Source organism: Macrobrachium rosenbergii, chromosome 12 (genome assembly GCF_040412425.1).
Source record: "Macrobrachium rosenbergii isolate ZJJX-2024 chromosome 12, ASM4041242v1, whole genome shotgun sequence".
Taxonomy (NCBI): domain Eukaryota; kingdom Metazoa; phylum Arthropoda; class Malacostraca; order Decapoda; family Palaemonidae; genus Macrobrachium; species Macrobrachium rosenbergii.
This window is the reverse complement of record NC_089752.1, coordinates 34526720-34551383: the sequence shown is the minus strand read 5'-3', so window position 1 is coordinate 34551383 and position 24664 is coordinate 34526720. Positions and strand designations below refer to the sequence as shown.

General features: G+C 35.8%; 1 long non-coding RNA gene across 1 annotated transcript in view; it reads right to left on the bottom strand.

Annotated features, from left to right (window-relative positions):
• Window positions 1-11048: 11048 nt before the first annotated feature.
• Window positions 11049-24664, bottom strand: part of LOC136844214 (uncharacterized) — a 512558-nt gene continuing 498942 nt past the window's right edge. The window contains exon 4 of the long non-coding RNA XR_010854768.1: window positions 11049-11163. This is a non-coding gene — a long non-coding RNA (uncharacterized lncRNA). The remainder of the gene's footprint in view (window positions 11164-24664) is intronic.

Genomic DNA, 24664 nt, shown 5'->3' with positions numbered 1-24664 from the left:
CCGAACTCTCCGAAGCGTAACGTACTGATCTTTTGTGCTCTGTTATTCTTTGCGAGAGCGATCTACCTGTCTCGCCTACATAGATGTCATGACAATTACTACACGGTATCTTGTAAACTCGGCTTCTTCCCTTTTGTTATTTAAGTATACGTTAACGAGCGAACTCCGATGGATTTGGGATAATGGAAAATGAAAGGATTATTAGAACTGAGTTGCTCGGTGGCCTTTTGGATGTTTTCATCGTATGGAAGCTTTATTTTGTTGTTGAAATCTATTTGTCTGTTGTGAGTGGGACCTCTGTAGTATATTTTATTCGCTTTATTAATAGCCCTCTCGATAATGTGTGGTGGATAGAGCAGTTGCGTTAGGTGTTGGCGGATCGTGTTAAATTCTTGATCCAGGTACTCATTTGAACATATCCTAAGTCCTCTGAGGAATAGGTTGCACCCTACCATGATTTTTACGGAGACGTCGTGGTAGCTTAAGAAATGAATGTAGGAGACAGCGAAGGTGGGTTTTCTATATACTGTAAATGCATACCTGTTCTGTTTTCTTTATGATCAGTACATCTAGGAACGGCAGTTTTCCGTCCTTTTCCCATTCTGTTTTAAATTTTATGGTCGGAACTAGCGAATTTACGCCCCATAATATCTAGCAGGGGCTCTTTCATGTACAAATTATCAAAATGGCTCGCAGACTTGTTATCACCCTTTCTAGGAACCTTCTCATCCTCCCACGTCAAACATGCAGAGGATTTCATACAAAAATTTAATAGTTTAAACATCCCCTCAAACAACATCAAACTGCTCAGTCTAGACGTCGATTCATTATTTACTAAAGTCCCGATTGCCGACGTGTTGTTTTTCTTAGAGAGGAAGTTACAACCATATGAAGACCATTTTCCTCTTGGCATAGATAAAACTTTAAAACTTATCAACCTCTGTGTAACTAACAACGTGTTTTTTTTCAATGGTAATTTTAACAAACAAAAATTTGGCTGTAGCATGGGAAGTCCCCTATCACCCCTTCTAGCAAACTTGTACATGGAATATTTCGAAACAGAACTTTTGTCGTCTATCAAACCCCATAATATGATCTGGCTTAGATACGTAGATGATATCTTTACTTTCTGGGACAATAGCTGGGGGACTTTAATGAATTTTTAATAGGCTAAATTCGCTAGTTCCGACCATAAAATTTAAAACAGAATGGGAAAAGGACGGAAAACTGCCGTTCCTAGATGTACTGATCATAAGAAAACAGAACAGGTATGCATTTACAGTATATAGAAAACCCACCTTCGCTGTCTCCTACATTCATTTCTTAAGCTACCACGACGTCTCCGTAAAAATCATGGTAGGGTGCAACCTATTCCTCAGAGGACTTAGGATATGTTCAAATGAGTACCTGGATCAAGAATTTAACACGATCCGCCAACACCTAACGCAACTGCTCTATCCACCACACATTATCGAGAGGGCTATTAATAAAGCGAATAAAATATACTACAGAGGTCCCACTCACAACAGACAAATAGATTTCAACAACAAAATAAAGCTTCCATACGATGAAAACATCCAAAAGGCCACCGAGCAACTCAGTTCTAATAATCCTTTCATTTTCCATTATCCCAAATCCATCGGGAGTTCGCTCGTTAACGTATACTTAAATAACAAAAGGGAAGAAGCCGGAGTTTACAAGATACCGTGTAGTAATTGTCATGACATCTATGTAGGCGAGACAGGTAGATCGCTCTCGCAAAGAATAACAGAGCACAAAAGATCAGTACGTTACGCTTGGAGAGTTCGGGAATTTTCCTACATATTAGAAATACAGGGCATGTCATTAACTGGAGTGGGGCGGAGTTGGTTTTCAAGAGTAGCTGTCCGTACAAAAGAAAGATGCTGGAATCTGCTATCATCAATCAAACCAACAATATGAACCTGTCAGGAGGACATTGGAAATCGGACGCCATCGACACCTTAATCCTCAGACCCCTCTTGAAGAAGATGACCCAAGAAACGCGACCGCAGATCCATCGCCAAACGGGAGCTAATGAGGCCAAAACCACTAGGGAATTTGGTCAATCTCCTCCTTCTTAAGAAACGCCACCTCCTTAACATCGGAGGCCTAAGGCCACACCTTCATGTTTTTGTATATATACCATTGTAACTTTCCACCTGTCCATATTCTACCAGTGAACAGGGGCACAGAAACAAGTGCCCGAAATATATGGTTTCAACGTTTAAATAGTGTTTTATGGGCCTTCTTATTTTCATATTACACTGTAGTATTACAGGAAAAGACATTCATATATATATATATATATATATATATATATATATATATATATATATATATATATATATATATATATATATATATATATATATATATATATATATAAAACTATACATAAAAAGGTGAGCGTTGAGAGAGAGAGAGAATGTGAAATTTACGCTGTAAGTTTTATGATTAGTAAATTAAACAACCAATGATAACCAGAGAGCCGGTCTCTTGATTACTACAGTAAAGCTAATCGTCCCCGGTCTCTTCAGCGGTTCGCCATCATGACTACGTTAGTGAAACATTATGAGGTCTGAAACCGGAAAATAATAATAATAATAATAATAATAATAATAATAATAATAATAATAATAATAATAATGAGTGGATATAAGGACAAACAATGACTTCTTAACTGCCTGAATTCTCACTCTTACGATTAGGTTTACTCCCGTAAACTCTAAATCCGAATACGTAATGTTTGAAGAGTCTATTTTTCCAGCTAAGCAAAGCCTCACTTACTGCGTAATTACTTAGGTTTCAGCTACTTAAATGATCTCAGCGGATATCTTAGCAGCGCCCTTACTATCACTCACAACACTTGGGTTCGATCCATATATCAGGTAGAGGTTAACTCGTAATTCTAAGAAGATTTCTACCGGTAATAATAGCAAAATTACGAGAACACAATTTTTGGTGTCTGTAGATTATATATATTCACACACACACACACACACACACACACACACACATATATATATATATATATATATATATATATATATATATATATATATATATATATATATATATATTGTTATGTGGGTCAATTGGTGGATGAGTTAATTATTAATTACTGTAATTTATATAGCCCTGCTTTTCATACGACCCACGTAATCCTGTCAATTAAAGCTGAAAATTACCCCAAAAGACAGACAATTAACTTAATTAGATTAGGTCGCCAGCTGGAACTAGGGTACTGAGTATTTGATTTATTCTGGGACAAAAAGAATTACATAAAACCCATTGCTTACCCACCCAGTCCAACAAAGGGAAAATGAATTGTTACTGTGAGGGAATTTACGTGAGCCAATTAGTCCCCTTTGGACATAGTCATATTTCCCCTACTTCAGTTACAATGCAATGGCTGGTAGTTCTCGTAGCAATTCTCTAGTGTATTAAAGGCTATTCCTCTTCCAAACAATGGCACGATCAAGTCTCAAGGATTGCCTGAGGATTACTTATAACTGACCTCTCCCTAATTCCTACTTAATGCAAGGGGAATCTTATGCAATCTCACTAGGCAATACTAATTATAATTCTTATACTTGACTTCATACAGGAAATATGGTCCCACCAGGATCTTTAGTCAAAGGCTGAGAAGGGAGGAATTAAAAGAAAGGAAATACAGTAGGAGACATAGCTAAGACACGGCGAGTACTGGTTCTTTCAAGACTTACCTTCACATAGGCTGCTTGCGCACTGCAACGGATGCCCGGGGGTCTGGAACAAAGTGTATCATCGGGTTCACTTAGTAAAAAGAAAAAAAAGACAAAGGACAGTTTTAGCAGGAGCTTGGACGATTGCGTGTGCTCTATAGGACTGCTGGGTTCTCTCTCCGTCTTTCCTGGGTCGTATCGGGTCACTGCATTTTCGTAAACAGTGATCCAGCCATAGCTTGAGGGCAGTCTGAAAGAACAACAAGGACTCACCAATACATAGTACAGAGGAAAATGAGGCTACAGGACTCCCTAACTAAGAGGGCCTGGTGAGACTCTCCCTGTTGGATGGGTCTCTGATACTAATCTATCCTCTATTAAGGACGATTGATTTTTAGCACAATAACAACTAGCCTGCATCCCTCTCTACTTTCCACGGAGAAACTTTTCCCTGGCTTTATCTTTGCTTTTCGTTTTTTTTTATTATATTTCTACCAAATACTGCAGAGAGGTCGAACAGCAGAATATTTAATATACTACATATATATACAAACACACACATATACATACATATATATATATATATATATATATATATATATATATATATATATATATATATATATATATATATATATATATATATATATATACTGTACATATCTGTCTAACAACTATGTTTCAACCCGGAAACAGTCAAGACTATACAGCAGACACCATGTTAATTAGGCTCAATGTGAAGGGTCCGCCTGCGCCTCTTAAGGGTTTCTCCAAAACCTGAAGCTGTCAGACTGAAGAAATTCTTCATTTCCCTGTAAGCAGATGCTAAAGCGCTGAGACGGCGAAGATAAAACCAAGATGGTAATAATGCAAAACATGAAGGGCTAATTCAAAATTCACATTAAAAGAAAAAACAAATGATAATTTTTTTTTTTAATGGACTCCCAAATGCTTCCAAAGAAACATGACCGCAATGAATAGGCGTTTACAATTCAAAAAATATTTTTGTAAACTGAAGGTGTGTAGTTTGCCCTTTGCTAGCAGAGAAATAAATGTGTAATTTACAAGAAAAATTCTTGACACACAGTATTAAGTCTCACTCCTTTTCTTACCAAGAAAATCTTTTATAAACAAGAACGTATTTTTAGAATTTTTACAGTTCTCTTCTCTCCCCTTGTACCAACTCCCATGTTGTTAGCATCAAGCCACTCATGCCTTGCAACTACTAAGTGGCACAATCTTTTTTGCAACAAAAGATCACAAGACGTATTTTTGGCATATCACACGTGTTAATGTGTGAAATTTCATGCATATATTATTTTTATTATTAAATGTCTGATGTACTGCTAATTCTACCACTGTCTTTATTATACAAGAACGAATTTCGATTTATATATTTCATTATAATATTCCCCTACGGCGATGAAATTTATGTGCTCAAAAATACACATTTATATTCATGCATAGAAGAAAAAGGATAGCTCTTAATTAATTACAATGAATAATATTCATGATAACAGAATAATATGGCAGAATAAGTAAGCGATGTCCACATGGGGATAGAGATATGGCACAAGGTGAAACAATGACATTTTATATCTTCGCTGAATTCTATACCAGTTCACTGTTTTCTGTTTTGCTAATCATTATCGTAACAATATATATATATATATATATATATATATATATATATATATATATATATATATATATATATATATATATATATATATATATATATATATATATATATATAGAGAGAGAGAGAGAGAGAGAGAGAGAGAGAGAGAGAGAGTCTCAAATATCCATTCTTTAACAGAGAAGGATGTGAAAATGGAATCACAAGAACTCAGGGAGAACGGATTACGCAATGACAAATCAACGAAGGCTGATTTATCAAGACTTTATAAATGAGGTCACCTTAAAAAGTAGTGAGCTTCTCATGGTAATGTCATAAAAAGGTCGCTTACAAATGGAGAATTTCTAAAAGATTTTTTGAAACCGTACGCAGACTGGAATATTGCATTACGTAGCATTATGAAAATGAACGATGCAAATGGCCGTCTAATAAATATATCTGACATATCTAGTCCGAAAAAGATTATGGAAACAGGTATTTCGAATGGCTATTCCGTACGCTGAACTCTATCTCTGTGGCTTATGCAAAATAATATGTTAAGATGTTTCATAATAACAATCATTACTAATTATCAGTACTAAATAGGCTACATCAAACAACAGGAAACTAGTAGAGGCACTAAATAACGGTAAATTGCAAAATGTGTGGAGTGTTTATATATTTATAACCGAAATGTTAAACCGGCCATCTATCACAGTAATTGCACCAAAGTCTTAGCTCAAATCGTCACCAGGGCAGTTGCACTTATCAGTTATAATTCTCATACATTGGAAGTTATTTCCAAGTATAGCGAATTCGATAGAAGTGGCATTTGTGAGTGTGTGTGTGTATGTATGTATATATATATATATATATATATATATATATATATATATATATATATATATATATATATATATATATACATACATACATACATAAAGGCAAATGCCACGAAGGAAAAAAGTGAAACAACGGACCACAATGGACCTTTACTAGCAGACTGCCAGTAAAGGACCATTGTAGTCGAAAGGCCTAGCAACCACTCCGTTGTTTCATTATTTCCTTTATTTATACATTCATCACGTTCCATATCTTCGTGATTCAGTTATACGTATATACATACATACATACATATATATATATATATATAATATATATGTGTATGCGTGTAATGTAACCATGACGACCACAGAGATACAACTATGTAAAATCAGTCTACATGAAAGAAAGTATAAGGGAAAAACGAAAAGCTCTGTTTAGCGAAACAGTCCTTTATTCAGTCACGCACACACACATATATATATGCAGTATATATATATATATATATATATATATATATATATATATATATATATATATATATAAATAAATTTTAATTACTAAGAAAAGATCAGCTCAGAGTAAGGACGCTGTATGAATAACCAAAAAATGCTTTGTCAGTTGAAGACATTAAAATGAAGATGGAAATCACTAATTCAGGATGAAACAGTTTACATCGCTCTCACTCTATACACACATACATACACACACACACACACACACACACACACACACACACATATATATATATATATATATATATATATATATATATATATATATATATATATTTTTCCATATTATAAAAATTCATCTCTCCATCCGTCAGCTATGAAGTAGAGTTTAATGGCGCAGCTGGAGGAAACTCTACTAAGGGGGGCGGGGTGAACTTACTTAGGATACCCCCAATATCACATGACCTGGGGAGAATGCAATACCGACCTCTTAGCCCCAGCATCGGATGTTCTGGGCGGTTAGATAGCTGTTAGGGACACAAGGGCGAATCCGGGACATAAGTGGGCTATTATCCTAACCCTTAAGGACCTAACTATAAGATCCATTTTTCCTACGACCTTTCGCTGGCTGTGTGACTGCTTTCACATCGCCGATGTCCAGTGCTCCAAGCCAAACAACAAAGCAGATGCAATGCCCTGGAACCTGGGCGACAAACACTCCTTACCCGGCCGCTACAGCATAAAGTTGGTGTGGTTCTTTCTCTCTAAGTTGGCACAGGCCATGAAACTCCTGTGGCCGAAATTCGTCTTCTGCAACAAGCTCACTGCACAAAAGGAATGAGGTAAGTCTGGAAGCACTTGGTCCTCCACCAGTTTTCTGTTTCTCCTCGTGAATTTCTCTCCATTTTCAATATTTCCAACTTTTCATTCTCCTAAACAAACCCCTCTTTTGTCAAATCAGACCTAGCAGCCCCTTTGCCCTCATGACTTGTCCCAAGCTCAAATTAAATTAGTTCAGCGATCATAATTAGATCGCTCCCACCATAGTGTTACCACGGGTTATTTAAATCTAATAGGTCAATTCCTCCCTCATGCATAATTAAGTTCAAGTGAGAAAAAATCATTGGTTTTGAATGCTAACCTGGAATTCTCTTCCAGAACCATGTTATCCGGCCCTTCGAGCAGTCTGCCCTGCCTTGTGACCCGAAACTAGCATAGACATTTAACTGCCATCCTGCCACATGCAAGAGTCTTCTGATTAGCAGCCCCAGGACATTAGATAGTTCCCCCCTTAATGAATCAAGCTGCGTTAACAACCCAAAATCATTTAACCAGTAGCAGCCTGCACGTTCATTTGAATGTTAAACTATTTCAGGGCTGTAATCTTCTCAGATTCAGCAATTTGCTATGCATTGTCTAATTTTATTGCACATTGCATGTGCTTGCTTGCTGCTCAGTCAGCCCTTCCATATTAATTTCCTGATTGCTTCATTTGTAAATAAATTCAGTTTAAATTAAATAACTGGTTAATTTTCCCCATGGCAACCTCCAACTCTCTGTTTACTTAAATGTGACATCAAGGTAAGTCAGTTCATTCATTCCATTTATTGCTTACATTCTGAGCACTTGTGCTGGCCTTCAAGGCAGTTAATTAAAAAATCCACTTTCATTCTTCCAACCAGCCTCAGAATGTAACAAGATATATATATATGTATATATATATATATATATATATATATATATATATATATATATATATATATATGTACACAAAGTATACACAGTATACACACACACACACACACACACATATATATATATTGGCTTCAGCTACAACAATGTGACAAAGCCTAATATCGCAATTTGTAAATCATGAGTTTTCCCGTTATGCTAAGAGCGGTGATAATAATAAATATGTATTTCCGAGACACGTCAAAACGGAAAGATTCAGTGAATAATACTGAAAATATCAGAAATGGGAGTAATGAAATTCATATTAGGTATGATCGAATGTTTTGTAGCATAATCTCATTTCGGTGACATTTCACTGATAGGGGATTATGAAAGCCTTCGCTCAATATCTAATTAAAATTCAAAAGCAGTTCTTACATGACATTTAATTCGACTGGTGGAAGCACCTTTGAATTTGACTTCTATAAAATAAAAAGCTTTTCCCTTATTAATTCATGCAGACTGCTTTCGGGATTCATTAGTTCCCATAAAGCAGGATAATCAATAGAAATATGTGACTGACATGAACAGGACTATGGTCATGTCATTTTGGATGCGCTGCTCCTAAGTAAATATATGATGTGCACACGCAGCAATATGTATTTGAAAGATGCGTATTTTCGTTCAAGATTTTAGTGCGCAGAATATCATTGTCTTCTTTAAGACTGAAAAACAAAATAAACAAAACAATACAAAGCAACAATACTCAAAATTACGAGAGGAATGTAACAGAAGAGTGACCCGACATTATTAGTATTAGGAAAGCACAAACGTGACTTACAATCTTTTAACAAATTGCACATCAATAGAAGATAGGATAGCTCTTTTCTTAGAAAAAGATCGGGCACGAATGACCAAAATGACCGAGTTCTGATTTAACAAAATTACTCTAAGAACTGTTGGAATGCGGAGTACAGGTTTGACACGAACAGACATGAGGCTTGTTGAAGCAAAATTCGGGTACCGACGAACGGGAAAGCTTCTGGTTCGTGTTTCTCACTAAAAACAGCGAAAGATAAGGAAATGTGACAAGTTCATACAGGTTCTTCGTGGAAAATTTCAACTTATTTTCAACCTAAGATGTTACCTGACGCGAGAGACTGAGTTTTCAGTTTTCGAGTCACTGAAACACAACAAGATTTGACTGCTGCGGTCGGAGAGTCTACAAAGATCTACGATAATAGCTTTCAACGAGATGCAGCAAACACGGAAACGGCTAAAGGAAGGCTATTGCAGATACGATACAATTTACAGACAGGATCTGAATGTAGGAGAAAGGGCAGATATGGAAACTGGAGAGGTTGAGAGAGAGAACATATCTGATTGGATGACTAAAAGAGATACGCTTTGCTGTCAAACGGATTATAGAAAACAAGGATCTTTGTTACAGACTTGATAACGAACGCTTGTTTTAACTTCAAAATTTCATATCTAGTAACACCACAGAGTGCTTACTTATTAAGTAACCTACATCAGAGTTCACTTAATGGCCCATTACTTGAAATTTTACGCCAAATTTGGTCGAATGTTTATAATTAATAGACAGACATAATACGGGACTAATATCTATATTTACATGACGTCGCGTAAAACATTCCCATCACCAGTACCTATAACATGTTGGAAAGTTATAACGATTGTGTTAATGAAAAGTTTAATCAACTACTTATAAATCTAAAAGTAATATGCATGTGCTGATGAACGGCCTCTCATCTTACCCAAGAACTCTTTTCTCAGAGCATTGATATACTGTGTATCAACTTAGAGAACTAAACTCTACTTCTACCTGAACTGAAATAGGCTTTAAAGTTATATCTAATATTATATAATATAATATAATATAATATATATATATTTCACAGATTGGCTCTCGTTGGAGGGATGAATGGGGGCTTATATTAAGTTACTGCATTAAGGCCAACCCAGAATACCGACCTGTAACAAAATGAAAGGGAAAAATGGGTAACTTACCTTGGTAGTACCATTATTTAAGTAGTGATGTGAGGGTCGCATGGGAAATGATTAGCACTTTACGTTAAATTGAATTTATTTACAGAAAAACAACCAAGGAGGTAATCTGAAAGGCTGATGATACAGCAAGTAAACAAATAAGGAAAAAAATGCAAATTTGAACTGCACAATAATTTTCAGCCACTGACGAGTTGATTTCATCTTGAATGATTAGACTTTCTTGCGTGCAACGAAAAGGGGGGGGGGGGAAACAGGCTGTTGCTCCCCGACTGCGTACTAGGGAAGTTTACGTCCAATGTAATGGCAGTACTTTTAAGATGATCTGAGGCACAGGTTAGCGTAACTGGACCGGGATATTCAACCTCCTGGAAGAGAATTCCAGAATTAGCATGCACTTATACACAAAATCAGTTCTCCCTCGTTGCTAAACAATGGACCATGGAGGATTTGATTAATTAGCTTAATTGGTCTCAAGTAACACTATGGAGGGAGTAGTTTGTTAAGGTTCTTGATGCTTTACTTAAACACAAGGCAATTCAAGGGATGGTTTTGTGGGCTGTTCTTTGGGAACAAAGGGAAAAGCCAGAAGTGGAAATGAAATGGCGAAAATCTTGGAGAAATAAAGAAAGAATTTCATTAGAATGAACAGAGGGGTACTGGCGAAAGACTGCTACTCAGATATACCTTCTCGGGCTTATATGGACTCCTGTATAAGACGTCGAACTTGCAGAATGAGCATCATCTGTCGCCAGTCCAGATTGAGAGGAAAAATGTTCTACCTCTTGCGTTGTTTTGAGTGGGGCACTTGGCATGTGTTCGTGTGTAAGCGAGCTGGGCAAATCTGAAAGCAAGTCCTTAAGCCTGTAATAAGGTCAAGGGAAAAGAAGCCTTATAGTCTATGGACCTAAAGATTAAGTTAGCAGCCTTCCCTTCCAGCAGTCTGTGCCTCTAATGATTGTAACCTTCCCTAAAACCTACGCTGCTCTCGCTACCCCAAAATGGGGGGAAATCTAGGAGTGTTCTTTAGCAGGGGGGTGTGAAGAGGGGGTGTATTGTCCTACCTTGTCCGCCATGTTGTTTTGGCCTAATATTCAAAGGAGAAACTCTTTTAATTAGAAATTCAAATTATTTTTAGCTGGCTAAGAGGGAGGAATTTAAATACATGACAGGTCCCCCCTTTGAAAAGGCATTCACACCCTTTCAGGCATGAAGGTCTTGGCTAGGTACGCTATTCGTCCCAGCTAGTCAGCTAGCGTCCCTACATGAATTGTGCTTTGGGACTGCAATAGCTAAATGGACCTACCTAACTGCTAAGAGGGGTTCTGAGTTGGGTAACTTACATACTACAACAGGCCTAACCTATCTAAGGGCATAGACACTTCTACTAACTGTCTCTAACAAGAGGAGAACTCTACTCCTAGGCAAATGCACATAGTAAATATTTAACCTAACCTACTATCCTAAGACTCTGGCACTGAACGAGTTGGCACTGATAAATGGCATGCAATGAATTATGAGTTACGCAATGCTTTATGATTAATACACACAACAAATTAAACATGGGTAACCTGAAGGGTAAATCACGGTATACTATTAAGGAAGATATCACTTTGAGTCTGGAATGGTTTTGAAGGAGGTTAGTTGGAAAAGGGTTAGTATGTTACACATGCCTAAGGTGTTAGGATTTAATATTAGTGGGGCAGAGATCACGCAGGCTGCCTTCTCTGGGCAGGTGCCAGGGTCACTCTGAGATGGAAGCAGCCCTGTGCCAACTGGGCACGACTGAGTTAATGCGATGATTACCATGTTTGTTCATTGTTATTGATGTTACTGGTTTTTGGTAGAATGACTCAGTTTTAGCTACATTTGTGTTTGATTCTGACTCTGTTAATTATGTGATTTGTTTAATACCAAACCTCGACTCACTTGTACATAATGTATATAACTTCATTATAATAAATCAGTTTTAAGGTGCTTCAGTGGTTTTGTTACGCTCCTTCCTCCATGGTTCGTCATGACTGCTGCCAGTCAGTCCAGTCCCATTCTATTTGTGTTTTTTTGTTTTTATTTTAGAACCTGTAGAACCAAAAGTGGTTCATAACATCTGGCGACCTTGCCAGGACTGGCTCTGTTTTGGCTGGCGGGGTTGTGGCAGCTTCAGGGGAGAGTGTGGTAAAAAAAAAAATTGTGCAATTTTTTTTTCTGCTGGGTAAGGAGGTGTGATGTTTAGCAGTTGTTTTTTTTAGAACAACCATTCACAGATTGTTCCCTTGTTGTGGGTGTTGTCTCCTTACCCGTTGGTATTTGTTTATGTGTGTGCAAAGTTGACGTCTGTCGCCCTCGTATTGACTGCGGCAGTCGGGTTTGGTATGGCAGCGAGTCAGGTCTCAGCAGCATAGCAGCAAGGAGTCCTTATTATTTTTGCAACAGGTATTGTTTTACCTGTTGGCTGTGGTAGCCGAGGATGGTTGGATGACTACGTCATACTCATCTGTGGAATTGGTTCCTGTTTGACAGCAGATTTGCTGTCTCGATGTTTCTGCCGTAATCATCTGTGTGTTGGATGTATTCCCGTTTGCAGTCACTGGCTGCTTCGATGATCTCACGGAGTTTGTCTGAGTATCTTCATCCTCTTCGACAGCTGGGTCTGTCTCAACGTCTCTATGGAGATAGTCTGTTTTTATATATATATATATATATATATATATATATATATATATTGTGCTACCCTGAGTTAAAAATGCGGAGAGGAATGCTTTCTTGGTTCAAAACAAGCGTCGTGCTACCTTGTCTGCCATGTTGTTTTGGCTAACATTCAAATGAGAAGATCTTTTAATTAGAAATTCAAATTATTTTTGGCTGGCTAAGAGGAAGGAATGTAAATATGTGACTATATATATATATATATATATATATATATATATATATATATATATATATATATATATATATATATATATATATATATATATATATATATATGGCAGCGTGTCTAGACTGTGATGAAGGGTACTATGGCGAAACTGGCAAATCATGTAAAAGAAGGAAGCAAACAACATCTGCAGAACATAAGGTATTATAATCAGACGTCAGTTGCCAAACACTGTTGGGAAAATGAACATAAAATAGACTGGGAAAATATGATTTTTCTGTACAGGAACACCAGCAAAACGTCTAGACTAATGGTAGAGAACGCCTTCATAACTTGCGCCAAAAACACAATGGCAGGGAACACCGGAAACGGCTTTGAAGACAGCATATCCAGAAAAATCGTATACTCCACAGTAGCAAGGAAACGAAGGAAAAACCCAAGAGAACGCACAGAGAACGGACACCTGGAAGAAGGGAGCAGAGAAAGACCAAGATCACGAGGGGGTGGGGGTCACACAGGAGGAGCTAGGCGATTATAGGAATAAAAGTATCCAGCACACAGATATAAATACAGCTGGACTACGCATCTCCTCATTGTGCGGATACTTGATAATGTGGACTGTTTGTCCAAGAAAGCTTGTAACTTCTTCTGAATAAATACTCCATTTGATACCATCCAGTTTGAATGAGGTCCTTTTAGTAATTCTACTAATGCATGGAACAATTGTGTAATTGATAAAAATTAATATATATATATATATATATATATATATATATATATATATATATATATATATATATATATATATATATATAGACAGTATATACAATATAATATATGTATGTGTGTATACCTGTAATATATATATACATATATATTCCTGAAGGTAAAACTATCCTTTATTTCTGAATTACATTTCGAAAGATGTGAATAAACCTAGAAATTCGCGGGAAAAAAATAAAAATGGGGAAAAATCTTTGACCCTCTTAAACCCCTCTGCTTCCACACCGGAGGACTGAAGCAATTGCAGTGCTTTCAATATCCTTCGCCTTTAAAGAGAGATAGGATTGAGTATGAATACTCAATTAATTTATTCTATCAGGCGGAAAAATAGATTAGACCTTTGAAACCTATCAGTTTACGAAAGGGTAGTTTTATTTCTGCCAAAAGATTGAATATTAATTTGACAGTAGATAGTTGCGAACGTAAATTAAAATATATAAACAATAAGTGAGGGAACACATGCAACAAAAAAAAACATAGTAAATTACGAAAAAGAAGGAAAACAAGAAACAAAAACAGGAAATCAATGGAAATAAAACAGGTCAATGCCAACAAAAATACACGAAGGAAACAACACTGTGTTGAGAATTCTAATTAAAAGGCATCATGAATAATCTATTCTTATTTTGTTTCCCAAAAATAATGAAGAGATTACGTCGTGAATTGGCTTCAAGCAGCCAATTACAGAAAATCTCTTAACAATTTCAGCGCTTCTCATATTTAAATATATATTTCATATTAATACTGAACCTGTTCACTCGTATCACGAGTGGGTGAATTTGAGAAAAGTTTTGCTCTTATTCTTTTTTAACATAAGTATTTTATGTATCTCTCAACAAATATTGTCCATCAGAGTAGCTGGGTTCGTCAAAATCTAAAATATTGGTTGGTGCCTTTCCCCACCCGGGCCCCCATGCACCCAACATACACAGAAAGATAATCCAGAGTAATCTGTTCACTCAGATGATGACAGACTCGCCTCCTATAGGGAGGATTAGGGAGTAAAGAAGAATTCCATAAAATGAAAGTGCACCTACAGGAAAAACGATGGTCTGAGTTCATTTCCTGTCATTATTATATATTATGTAGAAGCAGACTTGAATGCGGCCATTAAACGTTCCATTACGGTCAGCAAAAAGTGACTAGTATCAAACAACATCAACACAAAACAGTTGCCTCGGATATCTTTTTCACAAATGAAAACTAAATGGAAAATTCCTTTTCAACAGAACTGATGGAAACAACAACAACCGCTCAGTTTATTCCAATGAAATTTTGATAAGTAGCTTTGAATAACTAAATATTGTTTGTAACTTCTGGCAATCAGAACGCCTATAAAGGGAACAGGAAATAAAAAAATATAAGAAATATCTATAGGAGCAGGAGGTAAACGAGCACAGGAGACCAATGGTTGCTTCACAAAAGTCAAAAGTGAAATATACAAAAGTTTAACGTATGCTACAGATACCAAATACTAAAAAATCTGTAATATACAGTATAAATGGACATACACAGACACACGCACAAACACACATATACAAACAATATATAAATATATAGACAGACACACACACACACACACACACACACACATATATATATATATATATATATATATATATATATATATATATATATATATATATATATATATATATATATATATATATATATATATATATTATATATATATATATATATATATATATATATAATCTATATATATATATATATATATATATATATATTATATATATATATATATATAATCTATATATATATATATATATATATATATATATATATATATATATATATTCATACACAGTGACAAGACTATCATAAAATAGCCAAGAGAATGGAAAAATCACTATCAGCTCTGGTTGGGGCAGATAACAAAAAAATTGAATAATTCCTTGATGGTGTAAGTTGTTCTCCGGAGAGTTTGATATTACGGGTATTTGTGACTTAATATTTGAAAGTATAAAAAGTCCCGTGTTAATATGTGTATTTTGAACTAAACACGTGTATGTATGTATGTATGTATGTATGTATGTATGTATGTATGTATATACATACATGTGTGTATGCGTGTGTGTGTGTGTGTGTGTGTGTGCACTATTTTCGTTGCCAACGCTAGTTATCTACAGAAAAACTAAAATAAACATTACTTGACATTAGTAAACTCCAAGTTCCCTGTTCATGGAAGGCTTTGTGAATGTCACTATGAGAATTCCTATTTATTATACACGAGTATCTTCCTCTTTAAATATTAAAATAGGCTCCGTCTCGTTACGGAAAGCTTCAGCCTTCACTTGGACGCGCTATAAATGATTCCAATCGCTTTCGAGACATGTCCTATACACAGTTTCTTGACAAAGTCGCAAGATTATACATGCGAGTCAATGATTGATGACTGCATTTCATAGAGAAAGTGTTATACTGGCTAATCCAAATAAGGCTGCAAATGCACGAATAGTAATAGTAGAGTAATGGTGACCCTGGCATTATTATGCCATGAGACTATCTTCAATTTACATACTAGCAATATACTAAATTCTTGTGGTGCAAACAGAATACAGCCATTCTTGACATTACTGTTAAGGTACCACAGGTCGTTATTAAAAAAAATACTCAAGTAATGATGATAATAACAATAAACGTTATAGATTCACCTTCAAAAGGACTTTAAACTGTGTTCTCTGAGCAACAAAAGTAATGTCCTCTTGGCAATGGGAGTGGTACTGAAATCCTAACAAAGTGGCAAATTTAAAAGCCTCTTTTACATTATTGTAAGGATTCCAGAAAAGTACTTCAAGCTTTTCATGTAATCATTTATGGTCGCTACGTTTCCAGGTTAGCACCAGACATTCTAATTAATCATATCCAATAAAATATCACGAAAACCGTTAAGTAAAATATCTAATTGTTAGTATTAAAGTATACGGCAAAACAGGAATGCGAATAAGAGGAGAATAAAAAGAATTTTCTTCCAATGAATGTGATACTATCGCTATGGAGTGGGTAAAGAAAATCATTAAAATGGAGAAATAACAGTAACGATGGAGATAGATTCAAGGTAAATAGATCGTGATAATTGCCTATTTGATAATTGGAAGGGGAAGACACAAAAACAACCCTTTGCTTAAGGAACGGAAGAAAAATTCATCTACAAATTGCAGCATTAAATATTCAGAAGACTGAAAAATAAACAGAAAAAGTAGGCGAAAGGGTGACAAACATGTAAAAGATAAATAGGGTGGATAATTGAATGGCGTCAGGAATTCACAGAAGCAGAGGGACGCATTGGAATGAGATATGAATCAAATTAGTTTTGAGCGATAAGATCCAACGGAGGAAATAATTGAATGGGGACAAATATTGGAGGAAATGGCGAGGCGCTGGACACAGGGAAAGTGAAGTTTCCTTGTCGATTACAAAAACTCCATCCTTGGCGGAATGATATCGCAAACTACTTCTTGCAAAATGTGCTAAGCTCTGTAAAAATCCATGCTTTTAGCTGATACCCTTCAGTTCTTATTGCAGTATGGGAATTATCTATTTTGACACGAATTTCAGAGAATGTAAAGTGTATATGTACACTAATTACACACACATCCACACACATATACATAAATATGTAACATAATATATATATATATATATATATATATATATATATATATATATATATATATAATGTATCTGTGTGTAAATCAACGGACATACATTTTTTTATTAATCTTTGTGTCTGCATTAACTTTTTAGCAGATATAATTCTTAGTCTCCCTAAAGTACCTGCTGAATGTGGAAGATATATGTGTTGACTGAGGATATTTGTCTGGATGTTAGTAAGGCAATGAAGAGGTTCAAAGATAATAGGAGTTGATGTGCTGCACTACAACTGTAATTGTGATATGGGGTGTCTCACTAGAGAATATCAGGTCTATGTGGATAAGAAGATTCCGAGGGAATGGGGAATTATGACAGTATTAAAAATCCAAGGTGATAAAGCGAATAAGAATTATAGGGGCGTTTACACTACTTAGCATACTAGGGAAAGTGAATGTTAAGATTCTGATTAAGAAAGTGAGAGATGACATGAAGATTGTTAAGGAAAGAACGGTTTAGAAAGATATGGCTGTTTGTGCGTATGCAAATATTTGCTACGAAAAATTTACGTGAGAAAACTGAAAGTAAAATGAATATAAGAAAGGCTATGATAATATCGATAGAGAGCCTATATAGACACTTTGGAGGATGTACAGTACAAAACGAATAAGTTTTAAAGACAAGAGCGAAGCAAGTTAAAATATGCAAGTGGGAGAGTGTCTGGTTTGGTGTATAACCCTTTCTAATTAATATATGTGAAATAAAAGTAAGTGTGCAATGGTTAATGTTTGCAGATGATACAGTACTGATTGTGAATAATGAAGAGAAATTACAAAACCGAGTCGAAGATTTGAGTGTCGTCAAGAAAAGGAATCTGAGGGTAAAGGTAAGGAAAGGTAAGTTTATGTGTCAATGGAAACAAGAAGCAACAATAATAAATGTTAATAAAGACGGAGACAGAATGGAAGCAGCGGGAGTAAATTATTGGATGATTGTAGGACGATTGTGGGACGATAGGGAGTGTGTGCTATATTTTACTCAGTCACCCCACGCTAGGGGGGGAAAAGACATGATGTCGAAAAAATACAAGAGGATGTGTACACGGAGGCGCTTGGTGTGGACATGTAAAACATGTTCGGATAAATACAAATACGCCTGCGCATTACTGCGTATCTATAAGAAGGGGAAACGAAGAAAAGGCACTGGAAAGACAGTGACAAAATTTAGCAGAGATCAAAGATTTGCTGTGTACTAACCTCAAAACTTTTTCATACAATTTATGAGCTCCGACAGACCGTTACAGTGAAATTGCTGGAGTGCTGAGACACAAGGACTTAATTCTTGGCTTGCTTTGGTTAAGAGTTACAGGATAATTTTTATTTTATTTATTTATTTTTTTTAACAATCCCCTTCCAACGCCAACTACTTTTAATAGTACCGAAAAATAGGACCATATTAGATTTACCTTTTGGTGATTTCTCTTTTTCTCTCTTCAAGAGAAATTACGGTTCGCATTGGCTTCCCTCTTCCTGAAAGGAATCTGTCTCTGTAGCTCCTAGTTAGGTATTATCATGCATGGCAAAAATCTTTTTATCTCTCTTTAAAAATCAGCAGCGGTTTTGAATTGCAAATGCGTACGAGCGATTTAAGGTCTCAAAGCCAGAGAGAGAGAGAGAGAGAGAGAGAGAGAGAGAGAATCCATAGTCGTAGTTCCGATTCCGCAACAAAACGAAAATTAAGGTTCTCTCCCATAAAAAAAACATCAATCGAGAGAAAAATATGGCTCCTACCGAATTTTGATGACCGTCGTGAAAAGAACACGAAATTGGGAAAGAATTTATTTCGCTTGTTTTGCTTTTTAGTGGCTTCGTCTAATTATCGCCACAGGGAATTTTTGCTTGGGCTTGAAGAATTTTGACAGCCATAATTCTCTTGGCGATACTCTTTCATTTCAATTTTTTCAGCATTGTCTTACATTAGACGAAATCGGCACATCTAAATTTTGTTTCGATAATTTCAACTTTAGACGTTTCTTTTTTCCGACGGCATCCGCATCCCTGCAGCCTCTCTTTCGATAACGATAGTTGTCATAATATATTAGACTTAACAGACTAATCATATGGAATATTTTTTCAGCACGTATTACAAAACCATTTAAACAGTCAATTACCCAAGATTTCTAAGAGCAATAAAACCTTTGGATATCAACGTTAATGAAGTAATTTCACTGAAAATTTCATTTTTAACATGTACTTACATTTACTATATCTATCTTTTTAATCCAAATTACTCGATTTGATGCATATCAGTATTTTACTCTTACAAGATTAGTAAGCGTAGTCAAGCAAGTAGAAAAAAAAATCCATATTGTAACTGCATACCAGTTCACAGTCCACCTCTGCAAGCTGAATCATTAAAAATAAAAAAATACGAGGACTCTAAGTATCCTAGTGCAGTATTTCAAAGCTACTGCGCCGAAACTGAAATACACATAACTGTAAAACAGGCAATTGTAAGGTAGTCAGTCACAAAATGAACTACGGTCTGATACCAGCCCCTCCTATCTCCTTTGTTATGTACATGTCCTATACCGATGATATATTACCAAATATTTCTTTCCTTCCCCCCCTCTCTCTCTCTCCCTTTCTTTGTCTCTCTGTCTATGAACTAAAAATTTCCATGTCTTGAAACAGATAAAACAATTTTCATGCTCCCTCTCTATCTCTCGCTTGATTAGGGTACTTCTCCCCTCCTATATCTATGCTAATTAAAAATCCAGCCGCGTTCTCTATCCCTTATTTCTGATCTGAATAGTACCTCTGCTAATAATCTCTCTCTCTCTCTCTCTCTCTCTCTCTCTCTCTCTCTCTCTCTCTCTCTCTCTCTCTCTCTCTCATACTTTAGACTGTAAATAAAAATGTTTTCTTTCACTTATCAATAACAACTTCAAACCCTTTATATAGACTTACAAACTATTCGTAAGACCAAGCAATGTTTTGTCTCTAATGCAATTCCTGTCTTTCTCAGAGAAAGTTATTTCGCAAAAATTCTTAACCGTAAAATGTCAGCTCATTTATTTTCTTTATACTCTGTTCCAGTTATTAAGCCTTTTGATCATGAAACATGCTACCATCACCACCAGATCACAGTCTAACATTACAAGCAAATTAATTATTACAATGCCTAATTTTACACACTTTACCTTCCCAAGGTTTCTTTTTCTATAAGGCCAAAAGTATCCAAGATTTTTTAGTCCTCATTACAAGGTTTCAATGATATAAAAATCTCTGGAGGATCAAATACCTAAGTAGTATTCAAAGGTCAACGTACTTCGCAGACTATGAATTATTTCCTCATTGTTAGATTAACTTAGTTACTTTAATATTTCAATCTATTCAACGTTCTGAGCCAGGCAAGCGCTCAAGATTGGTAAGCCCATTTCAATTACTCAAGAAACCTGTCTTTCTGTAAAACGTTCTGTGCAAACGCTAAAATAACGTAAGCTTTCGTAAAGATCACTTCGAAACGTAAGCTGGCTTTCGCCTTCTGTAAAGATCACTTCCAGATTCGACGTTTATTTTTACCTTTCCAGGGAGATACTTAAAGGTAAAAATACATGCTCACTTCGTGTTGTTATCATCATTGGTTTGACTTGGCATCGATTACTCAAGTCGCTGCAGCGCCAGTTTACGTATTTCAATCGTGATAATAATGCTGACATGTAACTTGCGCATCATGAATAGTTCCTCGTTGGGCGAGCGGGTTCCGTTCTCAGCTACCACATGTTTGACCGCGAGTTCGAATCTTCGACCGGCCAATGAAGAATAAGAGGAATTTATTTCTGGTGATAGAAATTCATTTCTCGCTATAATGTGGTTCGGATTCCACAATAAGCTGTAGGTGCCGTTGCTAGGTAACTAATTGGTTCTTAGCCACGTAAAATAAATCTAATCCTTCGGGCCAGCTCTAGGAGAGCTGTTAATCAGCTCAGTGGTCTGGTTAAACTAAGATATACTTATTTGTACATCATGAAGTGTTTCTACACAGACAAAGAAAGAGACACACACAAAGATTCAGAAAACTTCACAGACCAAAGAGACTCGGGTCTCCAAATAGCTCAGAACCTCAAACTTCATGTTAGAAAGTAAAAAGCTTTCGTAAGGTGGTCTGCGAAACAAAGTAGCTGTCCGATTCTCGCCAACCCATAAATTTTCGTTAATAAGAAGAAGCGACTAAAACTTCAGCTACAAGATTTTCTCGCAATGTAAATTAGAAACATAAGACTTTTTCAACAGTCATAACAGTTACAACGACAGTATTGACTGAAATATTACTGAAGACAGCAAAAGCACATATCAATACTCCTGGTTTTTCATTCTGATAGAATGGTTTTGTATAGAACCGAAAAGAAGCCATGAATTCCATAAGCTGCTTCATTGAGTGAAACACCATAGAGACAATGACTTTTAAGGTCACTGCATAGCTGGATGGTTCTCCAGCTATTTGTCTGAAATAACGGAACTTTGCTACGGGACACCCTGTAGCAGAATCATGTAATACTGAACCTGCCGAAAAAAAAACATCCCTTTAAATACCCTTAAATCGCAGAATGCTACTTTTGCTTTCATTTATTTTCTTGGGTAAGGATAGAGGCGATATACCGAAAACATTGGTAGTTCTGAAACCATTATTAAAAAATTACGAAAGATAGTTTCTGATTTTCCTTCAAGATGCATATAAACTCAAAAAACAATCATAAAGATACTTGACTTCCCACTCCAGCAGCAAATGAATATTCGTCACATTAAAATTCAAGGCATCATTAGTAGCTTTCAACCACGACAAAGGTAATAATAAGGAAACGTTTCTGGATCCTTTTGTTCACAAAATACATCTCGGCAGTGCCTGTCAGTCTCCAAACCCTAGCCCTTCTGGCACGGGGGCGGCAAGTCCCCAATCAATTATAAATTTTAGCGTCTCGACAATGTTGCTGTCCTCATGAGAAGGAAAAGACAATAATAATAATAATCACCACTATTATCTTTACACATAATAAGGTGTCACGAGCATGACAATTTAAATGACTGAGAACCCTTTACCAGATAGCATCAGTGAGTTGCCAGGTACCTGATCAGATAAAAAGTAAATATCGACGCGGTGTTCTTTACGTCTACGATGCAAAAATCTATTCCACTGACGGAAAAGAGGGGGGGAAATTAACAAAAAAAAAGATTAACACAATAAACGAAGAGATGAACATGATGCCAGTGATAAAAGAGCAACCCAAGCAAAAGCAAATAACTGATCGTGTATGAAGTACTGAGGGGATGGAACGAAAAAGAACGTACAACAAAAAGGTTGAAAAAGAAGGAGAGCGAGGGATAACACCGTGGATAACTGACAGGGCAGCCATGAATTCACGTAAGCAGACAGATGCAAAGAAACGATGTGGGGGAAAGCAAAAACGTAAAGATGAAAGGAGTAAACGACAAAATAAATGAGATACGGGGAAGAGGGAAGAAAAAATGCGAGACGAAATATACAGCAATATAAACCTGATTTATTTTTCGGAATCTGTTTTGATAAAGCCCCCATACTTCATTTCATTCTTTTTCCAGTTTATGAAGGAGAGACGCCCCACTTTATTTTGCATTGCCACTGATATTTGCCAACCAACTTACCATTGAAATAAAATTCAATGGGTAGCTTTAATGAAATCTATAAAAATTTATCTTACTATACAGTATATACACACACACATATATACATACACATATATATAGTATATATATATATGTATATATGTATATAGGCCTATATATACATGTGTGTGTGTACGTGAGTGAATATACATAACCACAACATCTCTAACAATACAGTTTGCCTACAGTTTTATTTACATTATTCAGAAATTTCCGGTGTAAAGTCACACTCCTAGAATTATTTGGTAAAGTATTTGACAATGTTAAATGTTGCATAATGAACATTATCCACAAACAGTGATGTTTACACCTGGAATTGTACATACTGTCAAAGTCAGCAGTTTTTTTTTATTTACTCCACTCCATGATTCAGAGGAAATTTATCTCTATATCACAGTTATTATTTCTGAATGTTGCTTGATTTTTGCATAGTATTCTATTTTCTCTCCGACAATAATAATTAACCTGAATGCATGTGCATATACAATCATGCGCATGCATTCTTAGGTAGATGGATGATTAGACAATCTTTTCTTAATATTCCAACTTTTGTTGTATAATAATTATCAAACGAAATTAATGAAACGGTAATGATACAATTATCCGCCTCCACTAAACAGTGACAATCTCCTTCCACGTCACCAACAGATGTCGTGTTTGAAATATATGTCATGAAAGAAACAACGGAAATGAAGCATGCAACAACTTACGCTAAATAAATGCGGGAGTTCAATAATGCAACGAGAGAGGAGAGAAAATTCGTTTGCAAAAAAATTATATGAAGAAATTGACAGAGAGAGAGAGAGAGAGAGAGAGAGAGAGAGAGAGAGAGAGAGTCATGTCACTAAAAATGTTAATATATTGCGACTCAGTTATGGCAAGAATCGCAAAGAGCTGAACATTAGGCCTTACATTTCGGTAAACAACTTGTTTCTATATGAATACTGACTAATATGAAACAGTCTACCAGGGGATGTTGTGCAATTGAAACTTCAAAAGTTCAAGCGAAGATGCAATGCATTACTACCCTACTACTAATCTGCTTGCATTTTAATACATTTTTATCTATTTATTAATTTATGAATTTATTTTTTTTTCTTTTTTAATAAGCGAGATCTCTTCTTTCTGTATTTCCCTTTGTCTCCTCTTACTTCTTCCTGGTGGACTCCATATTCTTTGGAAGATTGAATTTCAAGTCAATGGCCCCTTTGGGCTTGGTCCATATGAATAGGGTTCATCTTCTGAATAATAATAATAATAATAATAATAATAATAATAATAATAATAATAATAATAATAATAATAATAATAATATTTTTTCTATTCATATAAAAAAATACTACTGAAATGTAGATAAAGTAAACAATAAAAGC